Raw genomic sequence first — 16,816 nt, forward strand, 5'->3', positions numbered from 1 at the left:
ATGACAAACATTTCAGGTAAGCTCTTCAACAACGATATTCAGGTCACTTTAGACGTAAAATGGACAGAACGAGATAGCGGACTGGTTAAGGCGTTGTAGGTAACAGAAGAAGCTGTGATGGCTGAGAGGTTTAGGCGTTGGAATCGAAATCCAATGGGGTTTCCCCGCGCAGGTTCAATCCCTGCTCACAGCACTTTGAAAAAGCTGTCTTTATTTGCAAAATGTCAGGGACGTGATATGAATAATGTCCTTAAACCGTGGACTTGTCCTTTGATTCAAGTGCTCAGAATATGTGTTCCTTGACAAACAGTTCAAATAGGCTCTTCAGTAGATAGTCTAGTCTTTACAGAAGTAAAGTGGACATGATGAGATGGCCGACTGGTTAAGGCCTGGAATTTTACATAGCAAGCTGCGATGGCCGAGTGGTTAAGGCGTTGGACTTGAAATCCATTGGGGTCTCCACGCGCAGGTTCGAACTCTGCTTGCAGAGGCACTAGCAAAACTGTCTTTATTTTTAACATATACTTACTGACTTGATATGGATAATGTCCTTAATACATGGAATTGTTCAGAGATTCAGGTGCTCAGAATATATTTGCCTTGACAAACAGTTAAAATAGGCTCTTCAGTACAGATACTGTTCTTTCTGTTAGAATTATGTTGGAAATACTGAGAGCCAGGTGGTTAAGTCCTCAGACTTGAAACCCAATTGGGTCTCCCTGCTCTTTTTCAAATTCTTATTCTCAGTGAATAGTCCACTTGTACTTTCTCTGGACATAGTTTTTTGACTTGCACATTAAACTTCCAAACTTCACAGCTTGCGAAATAAGAACAATATGTCGTGCCATCAAGTTGACCATTTTACACCAATGATGTCTGTTTCCAAATCCCAATCCCTTTACTTGCATTCCAACAGCTGCAATGGCCGAGTTCTTTCGACGTTGGACCTGAATTTCAATGGGGTCTCCCCACCCATGTTCATACCTTGCTCGAAGCGTATAGCCCACTTCTGCTTTCTCCTCATCACTTTCCGTAGATTCCTACTGCTGCGATGGCCAAGTGGTTTCAGCATTGGAATTGACATCAAATGTGTTCTCCCTGTACAGTTTTCAACTCTGCTTACAGGGTGATGATAAAGTAGACCTTTAATAATTGGATCTATCTCTTCTGAATTTAAATGTCCTTATTTTATGGGCTCGTCCAACGATTGAAGTGCTCAGAAAATAGCTTATTTTACTTTGCTTGAAAATATTTCAATTAGGTAGTTGAATTTGGATACTTTTGTCCTTGTGTGATCTACCTAAGAAAGCTTTGATTGCCGAGTGGTTGAAGCGTTGGACTCGAAATCCAATGGGTTCTCCCAGCGCAGGTTTCAACTCTTGACGATCCAGTCTTTATTTGTAACATATCATTGGGGACTTGATATGGATAATGCCTGGACATGTCCTTTGATTAAAGTGCTCAGAATTTATCTTCCATGACAAAATTTTCAGGTAAGCTCTTCAACAACGATATTCAGGTAACTTTAGAGGTAAAATAGACAGAACGAGATAGAGGACTGGTTAAGGCGTTTTAGGTAACAGAAGACGCTGTGATGGCCGAGAGGTTAAGGCGTTGGATTCGAAATCCAATGGGGTTTCACCGCGCAGGTTCAAACCCTGCTCACAGCGCTTTGACAAAGCTGTCTTTATTTTCCACATGTCAGAGACGTGATATGGATAATGTCCTTAAACCGTGGACTTGACCTTTGATTCAAGTGCTCAGAATATGTGTTCCTTGACAAACAGTTCAAATAGGCTCTTCAGTAGATAGTCTAGCCTTTACAGAAGTAAAGTGGACATGATGAGATGGCCGACTGGTTAAGGCCTGGAATTTTACATAGCAAGCTGCGATGGCGGAGTGGTTAAGGCGTTGGACTTGAAATCCATTGGGGTCTCCACGCGCAGGTTCGAACTCTGCTTGCAGAGGCACTGGCAAAACTGTCTTTATTTTTAACATATACTTACTGACTTGATATGGATAATGTCCTTAATACATGGAATTGTTCAGAGATTCAGGTGCTCAGAATATATTTGCCTTGACAAACAGTTAAAATAGGCTCTTCAGTACAGATACTGTTCTTTCTGTTAGAATTATGTTGGAAATACTGAGAGCCAGGTGGTTAAGTCCTCAGACTTGAAACCCAATTGGGTCTCCCTGCTCTTTTTCAAATTCTTATTCTCAGTGAATAGTCCACTTGTACTTTCTCTGGACATAGTTTTTTGACTTGCACATTAAACTTCCAAACTTCACAGCTTGCGAAATAAGAACAATATGTCGTGCCATCAAGTTGACCATTTTACACCAATGATGTCTGTTTCCAAATCCCAATCCCTTTACTTGCATTCCAACAGCTGCAATGGCCGAGTTCTTTCGACGTTGGACCTGAATTTCAATGGGGTCTCCCCACCCATGTTCATACCTTGCTCGAAGCGTATAGCCCACTTCTGCTTTCTCCTCATCACTTTCCGTAGATTCCTACTGCTGCGATGGCCAAGTGGTTTCAGCATTGGAATTGACATCAAATGTGTTCTCCCTGTACAGTTTTCAACTCTGCTTACAGGGTGATGATAAAGTAGACCTTTAATAATTGGATCTATCTCTTCTGAATTTAAATGTCCTTATTTTATGGGCTCGTCCAACGATTGAAGTGCTCAGAAAATAGCTTATTTTACTTTGCTTGAAAATATTTCAATTAGGTAGTTGAATTTGGATACTTTTGTCCTTGTGTGATCTACCTAAGAAAGCTTTGATTGCCGAGTGGTTGAAGCGTTGGACTCGAAATCCAATGGGTTCTCCCAGCGCAGGTTTCAACTCTTGACGATCCAGTCTTTATTTGTAACATATCATTGGGGACTTGATATGGATAATGCCTGGACATGTCCTTTGATTAAAGTGCTCAGAATTTATCTTCCATGACAAAATTTTCAGGTAAGCTCTTCAACAACGATATTCAGGTAACTTTAGAGGTAAAATAGACAGAACGAGATAGAGGACTGGTTAAGGCGTTTTAGGTAACAGAAGACGCTGTGATGGCCGAGAGGTTAAGGCGTTGGATTCGAAATCCAATGGGGTTTCCCCGCACAGGTTCAAACCCTGCTCAAAGCGCTTTGACAAAGCTGTCTTTATTTTCCACATGTCAGAGACGTGATATGGATAATGTCCTTAAACCGTGGACTTGACCTTTGATTCAAGTGCTCAGAATATGTGTTCCTTGACAAACAGTTCAAATAGGCTCTTCAGTAGATAGTCTAGTCTTTACAGAAGTGGACAGGATGAGATGGCCGACTGGTTAAGGCCTGGAATTTTACATAGCAAGCTGCGATGGCCGAGTGGTTAAGGTGTTGGACTTGAAATCCAATGGGGTTTCCCCGCGCAGGTTCGAACCCTGCTTGCAGCGCAATGGCAAATCTGTCTTTATGTTTAACATATACTTAGTGACTTGATATGGATAATGTCCTTAATACATGGAATTGTTCAGTGATTCAGGTGCTCAGAATATATTTGCCTTGACAAACAGTTAAAATAGGCTCTTCAGTACAGATACTGTTGTTTCTGTTAGAATTACGTTGGAAATACTGAGAGCCAGGTGGTTAAGTCCTCAGACTTGAAACCCAATTGGGTCTCCCTGCTCTTTTTCAAATTCTTATTCTCAGTGAATAGTCCACTTGTACTTTCTCTGGACATAGTTTTTTGACTTGCACATTAAACTTCCAAACTTCACAGCTTGCGAAATAAGATCAATATGTCGTGCCATCAAGTTGACCATTTTACACCAATGATGTCTGTTTCCAAATCCCAATCCCTTTACTTGCATTCCAACAGCTGCAATGGCAGAGTTCTTTCGACGTTGGACCTGAATTTCAATGGGGTCTCCCCACCCATGTTCTTACCTTGCTCGAAGCGTATAGCCCACTTCTGCTTTCTCCTCATCACTTTCTATAGATTCCTACTGCTGCGATGGCCAAGTGGTTTCAGCATTGGAATTGACATCAAATGTGTTCTCCCTGTACAGTTTTCAACTCTGCTTACAGGGTGATGATAAAGTAGACCTTTAATAATTGGATGTATCTCTTCTGAATTTAAATTTCCTTATTTTATGGTCTCGTCCAACGATTGAAGTGCTCAGATAATAGCTTATTTTACTTTGCTTGAAAATATTTCAATTAGGCAGTTGAATTTGGATACTTTTGTCCTTGTGTGATCTACCTAAGGAAAGCTTTGATTGCCGAGTGGTTGAAGCGTTGGACTCGAAATCCAATGGGTTCTCCCAGCGCAGGTTTCAACTCTTGACGATCCAGTCCTTATTTGTAACATATCATTGGGGACTTGATATGGATAATGCCTGGACATGTCCTTTGATTAAAGTGCTCAGAATTTATCTTCCATGACAAAATTTTCAGGTAAGCTCTTCAACAACGATATTCAGGTGACTTTAGAGGTAAAATAGACAGAACGAGATAGAGGACTGGTTAAGGCGTTGTAGGTAACAGAAGACGCTGTGATGGCCGAGAGGTTAAGGCGTTGGATTCGAAATCCAATGGGGTTTCCCGCGCAGGTTCGAACCCTGCTCACAGCGCTTTGACAAAGCTGTCTTTTTTTGCCACATGTCAGGGACGTAATATGGATAATGTCCTTAAACCGTGGACTTGTCCTTTGATTCAAGTGCTCAGAATATGTGTTCCTTGACAAACAGTTCAAATAGGCTCTTCAGTAGATAGTCTAGTCTTTACAGAAGTAAAGTGGACAGGATGAGAAGGCCGACTGGTTAAGGCCTGGAATTTTACATAGCAAGCTGCGATGGCCGAGTGGTTAAGGCGTTGGACTTGAAATCCAATGGGGTCTCCCTGCGCAGGTTCGAACCCTGCTTGCAGCGCTATGGCAAACCTATCTTTATTTTTAACAAATACTTAGTGACTTGATATGGATAATGTCCTTAATACATGTAAGGGAAGTCCCCCCTCAATTGTACAAAATAACATGGCAACTTATTGGCACCGAGCGGACCATATACACGATGGGATTGTGTGGGATTTCACATTGCATCCGGCCCTGTTTCGTCCAAAGTTGATGGCAAATGCCATATTGTAAATGAGCTGTGTAACACCCCAAAAATCCTATAGTGGGCGAGTGTGTTCCATCTTAATTTTTCATAGGCTTACTGTAACGCAAGTCAAGACCCAAGAGTCATATTTTGAAATTTTGAAATATTGAAAGTTTTGGCAAAAACTTATCACCCCCTTAAAAAAGTGCTTTCTGGACCGTTTTTCGAAATTCTTTCGATTTTTATGTCAATTACACATGTGTAAGAACTGTATGAAAATACTTTTGTCAAATTTTATTAACATAATTTTTTTTACATTTTTATTTGGACTTAAGGAATATGTTTTGTGCATTTGGAATGTGATTTCTTAGGAAGTCAAAAGTCAAAAGTCAAAAATGTCAAAAATTTGGAAAAAACGTATCACCCCCTTTAAAAAAGTGCTTTCTGGACCGTTTTTCGAAATTCTTTCGATTTTTATGTCAATTACACATGTGTAAGAACTGTATGAAAATACTTTTGTCAAATTTTATTAACATAATTTTTTGGACATTTTTATTTGGACTTAAGGAATATGTTTTGTGCATTTGGAATGTGATTTCTTAGGAAGTCAAAAGTCAAAAGTCAAAAATGTCAAAAATTTGGAAAAAACGTATCACCCCCTTTAAAAAAGTGCGTTCTGGACCGTTTTTCGAAATCCTTTGATTTTTATGTCAATTACACATGTGTAAGAACTGTATGAAAATACTTTTGTCAAATTTTATTAACATAATTTTTTGGACATTTTTATTTGGACTTAAGGAATATGTTTTGTGCATTTGGAATGTGATTTCTTAGGAAGTCAAAAGTCAAAAGTCAAAAATGTCAAAAATTTGGAAAAAACGTATCACCCCCTTTAAAAAAGTGCTTTCTGGACCGTTTTTCGAAATTCTTTCGATTTTTATGTCAATTACACATGTGTAAGAACTGTATGAAAATACTTTTGTCAAATTTTATTAACACAATTTTTTGGACATTTTTATTTGGACTTAAGGAATATGTTTTGTGCATTTGGAATGTGATTTCTTAGGAAGTCAAAAGTCAAAAGTCAAAAAAGTCAAAAATTTGGAAAAAACGTATAACCTCCTTTAAAAAAGTGCTTTCTGGACCGTTTTTTGAAATTCTTTCGATTTTTAGGTCAATTACACACGTATAAGAACTGTATGAAGATACTTTAGTCACATTATAATATCATAATTTTTTTTGAAATGTTTAATTGTACTTAAGGAATATGTTTTGTGCGTTTGGAATATGATTTCATAGGAAGTCAAAAGTCAAAAGTCAAAAATGTGAATAAATTAGAAAAAACTTATCAAACCCTTTAAAAAAGTGCTTTTTTGGATTTCATAGTCAAAAATAACATTTTGTTTTTAAAAGGCCAAAATGAAGCATTTAAAACGGTTTTCAAAAATGACACCTGGTACCCAAAACATGAAACATAGAATATTTTTTGACTTTTTTTGGTAACCTCCTTAAATCATTCAGGCCGGACCCCCATTGACTCGAGAAGAAAAAAAAAGAAAAAAAAATTCCAGAAGAAAAAACATAGAATATTTTCTGACTTTTTTTGAAAACCTCCATAAATCACTCAGGCCAGCACCCATTGATTTTTGCCCGTAGAATAGTGCTCCCAGAGCGGGTATGGAATTCTGGATGCCCCCTAAAAGCAATTTCAACCATGGCACCTGGTAACCCAAAAAATGAAACAGAATATTTTTTGACTTTTTTTGGAAACCTCCTTAAATCACTCAGGCCGGACCCCCATTGACACGAGAAGAAAAAAGAAAACAAAAATTTCCAGAAGAAAAAACATAGAATATTTTCTGACTTTTTTTGAAAACCTCCATAAATCACTCAGGCCAGCACACATTGATTTTTGCCCGTAAATAGTGCTCCCAGAGCGGGTATGGAATTCTGGATGCCCCCTAAAAGCAATTTCAACCATGGCACCTGGTAACCCAAAAAAAATACCAGGTGCACGAAAAGTTTGGACTTAGAATATTTTTTGAGTTTTTTGGAAAAACTCCATAAATCACTCAGGCCATTGACTCGAGAAGAAAAAACATAAAATATTTTTAAGAAAAAACATAGAATATTTTCTGACTTTTTTTGAAAACCTCCATAAATCACTCAGGCCAGCACCCATTGTTTTTTGCCTGTAGTATAGTGCTCCCAGAGCGGGTATGGAAGTCTGGATGCCCCTAAAAGCATTTAAGGCTCTCTGTGTGTGTGTGTGTGTGTGTGAGCGAGCTTTTCTTTGACATCTGGTTAGAGAAATGACTGATTTACACTTCATGAGGGTTGCCTAATCACACACTTAAAGTTTTGGAAAGATTTGACTTTTTTAACCCTTTGAAACAGCACCTATGACCCCATTTTAAGGCACTTCCGGTTGGCACAGGAAGCTTTAAGTAAACACCTATCCTGATCGGGGTATGCTTTTATAGAATCCTGAGTTTTAAGTCTATACGTTAAGAACTGACTGATTTACATAGGGTTGAATGCACTATATATCACAAACTGCTGGTTGGCTATGGCAAAACACTTTTAGGGTGAATTTATCACTTCCGGTTGCTCCAGGAAGCTTAGAATCAACACAGGTAGACCTCATAGTGGCCTGATGGACTGACATCAAAGACAGGTTCATAAGACATTCATAACCCACATAGGGTTTATTTAAATAATGCACGTTACATTTGCATATGATTCAACAGTGAAAAACATCACATCATATTGCAAACATAACACAGTGTTATATTTGCAATATGATGTATTGAATCATATTGCAAACATAACAGAGTGTTACATTTGCAATATGATGTGTTGATTCATATTGCAAATGTAACGCGCATTCTTTAAATACTTTAGAAATACAAAATTGAACATCCTGATGACCTCAGGATGGCCGGCCAGTGTTAGTGGTTCCTCTCCATCGCTCGTTGCGTGGAAATTTCATCATGTCGATTTTGCTGATGGTACCCCCGCGTTGAAACATATTGCAATTGTACAAAAGTCAACTAGCAAGTCGGTGTCCATCAGTCAATTGGATGTTTTCAGACACCAAACTGATACCATCTGACACCAAACTCACTTTTTCCAACTCCTTTAGAAGCCAACTATAACATATTTCAGAGCAGGCCCAAAATTCACAGCGCCTTCCATTTAAACCATAATAAACCAAATAATACGTAGTTATGTTCTAGCTGCGGGTCCAATTTTCACATTATGTTTAGCCCTATGTGAGGCGACCTCGAATCCCAAGTTTCGGCTCGATAGGTCAATCGGTGCCCGAGCAAAACCCTAATTGGTGCTGAAAATCCACTGTTTTCATTGCCTTGCTACGGGGTCCTTGAATGAGCAATCAAACAGGCTCGTTGGGGTCTGTCTTTATGGGCCGAGCCGGTTTCAACGCACCTAGTCTTGAGACTCTGAGACTTTTCTAAATGTCGTCCATTTCGTTGAGCTGAAATGAATTGAAAACATAGCAAATACACGAGGCTGTTTATCGGTCCGAGAACCTTCTAGAGCCACATAAATCACCGTGCACAATCGACCTGAGGTCTAGAACAGGTTTGTAAATTTTCAGAACTCTAGGTCTGACGGTTCTTTAAAAGTTCAAACAAAAGTAACTACTACATGCACTGTCTGCCTCTTAGCCCCTCAGTGTGTCCCTCCATCATTTCTGTTGATTGTGTATTTTTTTTTTTTTTTGAAATCTGATGGGATAAATGACTGATTTACAGTTCAGGAGGGTTGTCTATTCACATATATGAAGTTTTGGAAAGATTTGACCTTTTTAACCCTTCAAAACAGCCCATTTGACACCAATTATGGCACTTCCGGTTGGCACAGGAAGGTGAAAATAAACACATATACTCACTGGAGTATGCTGTTTGAGAATCCTGAATTTTAAGTCTATACGTTAAGAATTGACTGATTTACATAGGGCTGAATGCACTATTTCTCTCAAACTGCAGGTTGGCTATTGCAAACACTTTTAGGGTGTTTTAACCACTTCCGGTTGCTCCAGGAAGCTTAGAATCGACACAGGTAGACCTCATGGTGGTCTGATGGACTGACATCAAAGACAGGTTCATAAGACAATCATAACCCACATAGGCTTTAGGTTGAATTTAGAGGTGCAGTCAATGTATTCCAATGGGGAGACATTTCATTGTAAACTATTTCATGTAAACACCTTCTTTTAACTGTGAAGGGTTAATGCCACAAGGTCAAGGTTAGGCTTGCACAGATCGGGAGGACCTTAGGATTGTTCCTGAGGTGAAATTGTGCATCTAACATTAACGGTTCTCTCTCTGTCTCCCAAAAGCAAATGAAATTGACATTGAGGTCAAAAGGTCATTTGTGTCCGTTCTCTTGTAACGGTCGCTGCGCTCAGACCGAGCGAGCTACGGTCAAGCGGGGCGTCTCGTTGAACTCGGCACGGCCTGGAGATAATAGTAATGCCATTGCAGGCTTTGTGTGTCGTTAAGCACCGTACTTTTTCACTCCATCATTGCTTGTGTGTGTGTTTGTGTGTGAGAGAGAGCTTTCCTTTGACATATGCTTAGAGAAATGACTGATTTACTGTTCATGAGGGTTGTCTAATCACACAAATGAATTTTTGAAAAGTTCTGACCTTTTTAACCCTTCGAAACAGAACCATGACTCCATTTTAAGGCACTTCCGGTTGGCACAGGAAGCTATAGTTAAACACATGTCTTGACTGGGGTATGCTGTTACAGAATCCTGAGTTTTAAGTCTATACGTTAAGAATTGACTGATCTACATAGGGTTGAATGCAGTGATTTTTCAAAATTGCAAGTCATGTATATCAGGATATCTTTTAGGCTGATTTAACCACTTCCGGTTGCTCCAGGAAGCTTAGAATCAACACAGGTAGACCTCATAGTGGCCTGATGGACTGACATCAAAGACAGGTTCATAAGACATTCATAACCCACTTAGGCTTCAGGTTGAATTTAGAGGTGCAGTCAATGTGTTGCTATGGGATGACAACGACATGCTAGTTGACTTGCTAGGCGACTTTTGTACAATTTCAATATGTTTCAACGCGGGGGTACCATCACCAAAATCGACATGATGAAATTTCCCCTAACGAGCGATGGAGAGGAACCACTGTCACTGCCCGGCCATCCTGAGGTCATCAGGACGTTGACTTTTGTATGTCCAAGGTATTTAAAGAATGCACGTTACATTTGCAATATGATTCAACATCACATCATATTGCAAATGTAACAGGCATTTGCAATATGAAAAACATCACATCATATTGCAAATGTAACGTGCATTCTCTTAAATACTTTAGAAATGCAAAAGTCAACGTTCTGATGACCTCAGGATGGCCGGGCAGTGATAGTGGTTCCTCTCCATCGCTCGTTTTGTGAAATTTCATCATGTCGCTTTTTCCTCATGGTACCTCCCCGTTGAAACATATTGCAATTGTACAAAAGTCAACGAGCAAGTCAGTGTCCATCAGTCAAATAGATATTTTCAGACACCAAACTGATACCATCTGACTCCAAACTCACTTTTTCCAACTCCTTTCGATGCCAACTATAACATATTTCAGAGCAGGCCCAAAATTCACAGCGCTTTCTCTTTAAACCATAATAAAACAAATAATACATAGTTATGTTCTAGCTGCGGGTCCAATGTTCACATTATGTTTAGCCCTATGTGAGGCGACCTCGAATCCCAAGTTTCGGCTCGATAGGTCATTCGGTGTCCGAGCAAAACGCTAATTGGTGCTGAAAATCCACTGTTTTCATTGCCTTGCTACGGGGTCCTTGAATGAGCAATCAAACAGGCTCGTTGGGGTCTGTCTCTATGGGCCGAGCCGGTTTCAACGCACCTAGTCTTGAGACTCTGGGACTTTTCTAAAGGTCGTCCGTTTCGTTGAGGTCAAATGAATTGAAAACATGGCAAATACACGAGGCTTTTTATCGATCCGAGAACCTTCTAGAGTCATATAATTCACTGTGCACAATCGACCTGAGGTCTAGAACAGGTTTGTAAATTTTTAGAACTCTAGGTCTGACGGTTCTTTAAAAGTTGGAACAAAAGTAACTACTGCAGGCACTGTCTGCCTCTTAGCCCCTCAGAGTGTCCCTCCATCATTTCTGTGTGGGTGTGATTTTTTTTTTTTTTGAGATCTGATGGGATGAATGACTGATTTACAGTTCAGGAAGGTTGTCTATTCACATATATGAAGTTTTGGAAAGATTTGACATTTTTAACCCTTTGAAACAGCCCATTTGACACCAATTATGGCACTTCCGGTTGGCACAGGAAGCTGAAAAAACCCACATATCATCACTGGAGTATGTTGTTACAGAATCCTGAGTTTTAAGTCTGTATGTTAAAAATTGACTGATTTACATAGGGTTGAATGCACTATTTCTCTCATACTGCATGTTGGGTATGGCAAACACTTTTAGGGTGATTTAACCACTTCCGGTTGCTCCAGGAAGCTTAGAATCGACACAGGTAGACCTCATGGTGGCCTGATGGACTGACATCAAAGACAGGTCCATAAGACAATCATAACCCACATAGGCTTTAGGTTGAATTTAGAGGTGCAGTCAATGTATTCCAATGGGGAGACATTTCATTGATGTAAACACCTTCTTTTAACTGTGAAGGGTTAATGCCACAAGGTCAGGGTTAGGCTTGCACAGATCGGGAGGACCTTAAGAACACTCCTGAGGTGAAATTGTGTTTCTAACCTTAACGGTTCTCTCTCTGTGTCCCAAAAGCAAATGAAATTGACATTGAGGTCAAAAGGTCATTCGTGTCCGTTCTCTTGTAACGGTCGCTGCGCTCAGACCGAGCGAGCTACGGTCAAGCGGGGCATCTCGTTGAACTCGGCACGGCCTAGAGATAATAGTCATGCCATTTTGGGCTTTGTGTGTCTTTAAGCACCGTACTTTTTCACTCCATCCCTGCTGTGTGTGTGTGTTTGAGAGCTTTTCTTTGAAATCTTTTGGGAAAAATGACTGATTTACACTTCATGAGGGTTGTCTAATCACATATATGAAGTTTTGAAAAGTTCTGACGTTTTAACCCTTCAATACTGCATCTATGACACCATCTTAAGGCACTTCCGGTTGTCACAGGAAGCTATAAATAAACACATATCTTGAATGGAGTATGCTGTTACAGAATCCTGAGTTTTAAGTCTGTATGTTAAAAATTGACTGATCTACACATGTTTGAATGCAGTGATTTTCACAATTGCAGGCTATGTAAATCAAAACACTTTTAGGGTGAATTTAATCACTTCCGGTTGCTCCAGGAAGCTTAGAATCGACACAGGTAGACCTCGTGGTGGCCTGATGGACTGACATCAAAGACAGGTTCATAAGACATTCATAACCCACATAGGCTTCAGGTTGAATTTAGAGGCGCAGTCAATGTATTCCATTGGGGAAACATGTCATTGTAAAGTGTTTGATGTAAACACCTTCTTTTAACTGTGAAGGGTTAATGCCACAAGGTCAAGGTTAGGCTTGCACAGATCGGGAGGACCTTAAGAACATTCCTGAGGTCAAATTGTGCTTCTAACCTTAACGGTTCTCTCTCTGTCTCCCAAAAGCAAATCAAATTGACATTGAGGTCAAAGGGTCATTTTGCTCTGTCTGCTTGTCACTGTCGCTGCGCTCAGACCGAGTGAGCTACGGTCAAGCGGGGCATCTCGTTGAACTCGGCACGGCCTGGAGATAATAGTCATGCCATTGCAGGCTTTGTGTGTCTTTAAGCACCGTACTTTTTCACTCCATCCTTCCTTTTTGTGTGTGTGTGTGTTTGTGTGAGAGAGCTTTTCTTTGACATCTGTTGGGAAAAATGACTGATTACACTTCATGAGGGTTGTCTAATCACACAAGTGAAGTTTTGAAAAGATCTGACCTTTATTACCCTTCAAACCTGACCCTATGTACCATTTTAAGGTACTTCCAGTTGACATAGGAAGCTGAACGTGAACACATACCCTCCTTGGGGTAGGCTCTTATTTAATATTGAGTTTTAAGTCTTTATGTTAAGAACTGACTTATTAACAGAGGGTTAAATGAGTGTGTGTTACTTCATAAAATCACATAAAATCACAGAATTCTCGCAGAGCTTCGAGACCCACTTTAAAAATGTTCGTGTGAACAAACTGCAACTGGATCTGTGAATTTTTTGAAAAAAAAATTCCTCTTCGTGAACATCACCAAATGGACAATGTACGATTTCTCTTAAATTACGATAGATAAACGGCTGGTTCTTTTTTTCCTGACACCGTATGCTTATGTACTTTGACGTGAAGCGGTCAAATTGCACCCTACTTTGCGTTTTTGACCTTTAATCCCAGAAAAATGGCCATAACTCAAAAAGCGCAGAGGCCTCGACGCCATCTTGTTCGGGGCCAACTTCCCTTTACTCCAAACCTACGCTCGCCGAGTTTCGGCTTCGAAATATTTTCCGTTTAGGAGAAAAGGCCGCGCTCGTTTGCCCCGTGTTCGTGCGCCTGCAATATGATTTATTTGCCCCCTTGTGGGAATTTTCGAGAATGCGGAGTCCAAGTCAAAAATTTGTTATTTTTATAAAACGGTGACCGAACGTCCGAGACGATTTCTTCGATGACTTCCTGAAAGAGCTCCCCCCCGCCCTCGGCCCGACGCCGTCCGCGATTTTCTGCGACGAAGTCGGACGTCTAGTAAGGGACCGTACATTCGCAATGGGAGAATCTTCACCGATCATATGGCTCCCGTCTCACACTTCCCTTAAGGTATGGAATTGTTCAGTGATTCAGGGGCTCAGAATATATTTGCCTTGACAAACAGTTAAAATAGGCTCTTCAGTACAGATACTGTTGTTTCTGTTAGAATTACGTTGGAAATACTGAGAGCCAGGTGGTTAAGTCCTCAGATTTGAAACCCAATTGGGTCTCCCTGCTCTTTTTCAAAATCTTATTCTCAGTGAATAGTCCACCTGTACTTTCTCTGGACATAGTTTTTTGACTTGCACATTAAACTTCCAAACTTCACAGCTTGCGAAAAAGATCAATATGTCGTGCCATCAAGTTGACCATTTTACACCAATGATGTCGCTTTCCAAATCCCAATCCCTTTGCTTGCATTCCAACAGCTGCAATGGCCGAGTTCTTTCGACGTTGGACCTGAATTTCAATGGGGTCTCCCCACCCATGTTCTTACCTTGCTCGAAGCGTATAGCCCACTTCTGCTTTCTCCTCATCACTTTCCGTAGATTCCTACTGCTGCGATGGCCAAGTGGTTTCAGCATTGGAATTGACATCAAATGTGTTCTCCCTGTACAGTTTTCAACTCTGCTTACAGGGTGATGATAAAGTAGACCTTTAATAATTGGATCTATCTCTTCTGAATTTAAATGTCCTTATTTTATGGTCTCGTCCAACGATTGAAGTGCTCAGATAATAGCTTATTTTACTTTGCTTTAAAAATATTTCAATTAGGCAGTTGAATTTGGATACTTTTGTCCTTGTGTGATCTACCTAAGGAAAGCTTTGATTGCCGAGTGGTTGAAGCGTTGGACTCGAAATCCAATGGGTTCTCCCAGCGCAGGTTTCAACTCTTGACGATCCAGTCCTTATTTGTAACATATCATTGGGGACTTGATATGGATAATGCCTGGACATGTCCTTTGATTAAAGTGCTCAGAATTTATCTTCCATGACAAAATTTTCAGGTAAGCTCTTCAACAACGATATTCAGGTGACTTTAGAGGTAAAATAGACAGAACGAGATAGAGGACTGGTTAAGGCGTTGTAGGTAACAGAAGACGCTGTGATGGACGAGAGGTTAAGGCGTTGGATTCGAAATCCAATGGGGTTTCCCGCGCAGGTTCGAACCCTGCTCACAGCGCTTTGACAAAGCTGTCTTTTTTTGCCACATGTCAGGGACGTAATATGGATAATGTCCTTAAACCGTTGACTTGTCCTTTGATTCAAGTGCTCAGAATATGTGTTCCTTGACAAACAGTTCAAATAGGCTCTTCAGTAGATAGTCTAGTCTTTACAGAAGTAAAGTGGACAGGATGAGAAGGCCGACTGGTTAAGGCCTGGAATTTTACATAGCAAGCTGCGATGGCCGAGTGGTTAAGGCGTTGGACTTGAAATCCAATGGGGTCTCCCTGCGCAGTTTCGAACCCTGCTTGCAGCGCTATGGCAAACCTGTCTTTATTTTTAACATATACTTAGTGATAATGGATAATGTCCTTAATACATGGAATTGTTCAGTGATTCAGGTGCTGAGAATATATTTGCCTTGACAAACAGTTAAAATAGGCTCTTCAGTACAGATACTGTTGTTTCTGTTAGAATTACGTTGGAAATACTGAGAGCCAGGTGGTTAAGTCCTCAGATTTGAAACCCAATTGGGTCTCCCTGCTCTTTTTCAAAATCTTATTCTCAGTGAATAGTCCACCTGTACTTTCTCTGGACATAGTTTTTTGACTTGCACATTAAACTTCCAAACTTCACAGCTTGCGAAAAAGATCAATATGTCGTGCCATCAAGTTGACCATTTTACACCAATGATGTCGCTTTCCAAATCCCAATCCCTTTGCTTGCATTCCAACAGCTGCAATGGCCGAGTTCTTTCGACGTTGGACCTGAATTTCAATGGGGTCTCCCCACCCATGTTCTTACCTTGCTCGAAGCGTATAGCCCACTTCTGCTTTCTCCTCATCACTTTCCGTAGATTCCTACTGCTGCGATGGCCAAGTGGTTTCAGCATTGGAATTGACATCAAATGTGTTCTCCCTGTACAGTTTTCAACTCTGCTTACAGGGTGATGATAAAGTAGACCTTTAATAATTGGATCTATCTCTTCTGAATTTAAATGTCCTTATTTTATGGTCTCGTCCAACGATTGAAGTGCTCAGATAATAGCTTATTTTACTTTGCTTTAAAAATATTTCAATTAGGCAGTTGAATTTGGATACTTTTGTCCTTGTGTGATCTACCTAAGGAAAGCTTTGATTGCCGAGTGGTTGAAGCGTTGGACTCGAAATCCAATGGGTTCTCCCAGCGCAGGTTTCAACTCTTGACGATCCAGTCCTTATTTGTAACATATCATTGGGGACTTGATATGGATAATGCCTGGACATGTCCTTTGATTAAAGTGCTCAGAATTTATCTTCCATGACAAAATTTTCAGGTAAGCTCTTCAACAACGATATTCAGGTGACTTTAGAGGTAAAATAGACAGAACGAGATAGAGGACTGGTTAAGGCGTTGTAGGTAACAGAAGACGCTGTGATGGCCGAGAGGTTAAGGCGTTGGATTCGAAATCCAATGGGGTTTCCCGCGCAGGTTCGAACCCTGCTCACAGCGCTTTGACAAAGCTGTCTTTTTTTGCCACATGTCAGGGACGTAATATGGATAATGTCCTTAAACCGTGGACTTGTCCTTTGATTCAAGTGCTCAGAATATGTGTTCCTTGACAAACAGTTCAAATAGGCTCTTCAGTAGATAGTCTAGTCTTTACAGAAGTAAAGTGGACAGGATGAGAAGGCCGACTGGTTAAGGCCTGAAATTTTACATAGCAAGCTGCGATGGCCGCGTGGTTAAGGCGTTGGACTTGAAATCCAATGGGGTCTCCCCGCGCAGGTTCGAACCCTGCTTGCAGCCGTATGGCAAACCCGTCTTTATTT

At 40.4% G+C, this 16,816-nt stretch overlaps 1 protein-coding gene and 11 non-coding genes across 12 annotated transcripts in view; all 12 read left to right on the plus strand.

Annotated features, from left to right (window-relative positions):
- Nucleotides 1–16,816, plus strand: part of LOC129824578 (probable G-protein coupled receptor 158) — a 134,451-nt gene that overhangs the window by 4,910 nt on the left and 112,725 nt on the right. The gene's annotated exons all lie outside the window — the stretch shown is intronic.
- On the plus strand, nucleotides 112–193 carry trnas-cga (transfer RNA serine (anticodon CGA)). The gene has a single exon. It is a non-coding gene; the product is annotated as a tRNA-Ser (tRNA).
- Nucleotides 409–493, plus strand: trnas-uga (transfer RNA serine (anticodon UGA)). Its single transcript has one exon. It is a non-coding gene; the product is annotated as a tRNA-Ser (tRNA).
- trnas-cga (transfer RNA serine (anticodon CGA)) lies at nucleotides 1,589–1,670 on the plus strand. The gene has a single exon. It is a non-coding gene; the product is annotated as a tRNA-Ser (tRNA).
- trnas-cga (transfer RNA serine (anticodon CGA)) lies at nucleotides 3,066–3,147 on the plus strand. Its single transcript has one exon. It is a non-coding gene; the product is annotated as a tRNA-Ser (tRNA).
- On the plus strand, nucleotides 3,358–3,439 carry trnas-uga (transfer RNA serine (anticodon UGA)). Its single transcript has one exon. It is a non-coding gene; the product is annotated as a tRNA-Ser (tRNA).
- Nucleotides 4,538–4,618, plus strand: trnas-cga (transfer RNA serine (anticodon CGA)). Its single transcript has one exon. It is a non-coding gene; the product is annotated as a tRNA-Ser (tRNA).
- Nucleotides 4,834–4,915, plus strand: trnas-uga (transfer RNA serine (anticodon UGA)). Its single transcript has one exon. It is a non-coding gene; the product is annotated as a tRNA-Ser (tRNA).
- On the plus strand, nucleotides 14,944–15,024 carry trnas-cga (transfer RNA serine (anticodon CGA)). The gene has a single exon. It is a non-coding gene; the product is annotated as a tRNA-Ser (tRNA).
- trnas-uga (transfer RNA serine (anticodon UGA)) lies at nucleotides 15,240–15,321 on the plus strand. Its single transcript has one exon. It is a non-coding gene; the product is annotated as a tRNA-Ser (tRNA).
- trnas-cga (transfer RNA serine (anticodon CGA)) lies at nucleotides 16,416–16,496 on the plus strand. The gene has a single exon. It is a non-coding gene; the product is annotated as a tRNA-Ser (tRNA).
- trnas-uga (transfer RNA serine (anticodon UGA)) lies at nucleotides 16,712–16,793 on the plus strand. The gene has a single exon. It is a non-coding gene; the product is annotated as a tRNA-Ser (tRNA).

This window comes from Salvelinus fontinalis, chromosome 26 (genome assembly GCF_029448725.1).
Source record: "Salvelinus fontinalis isolate EN_2023a chromosome 26, ASM2944872v1, whole genome shotgun sequence".
Lineage (NCBI taxonomy): Eukaryota > Metazoa > Chordata > Actinopteri > Salmoniformes > Salmonidae > Salvelinus > Salvelinus fontinalis.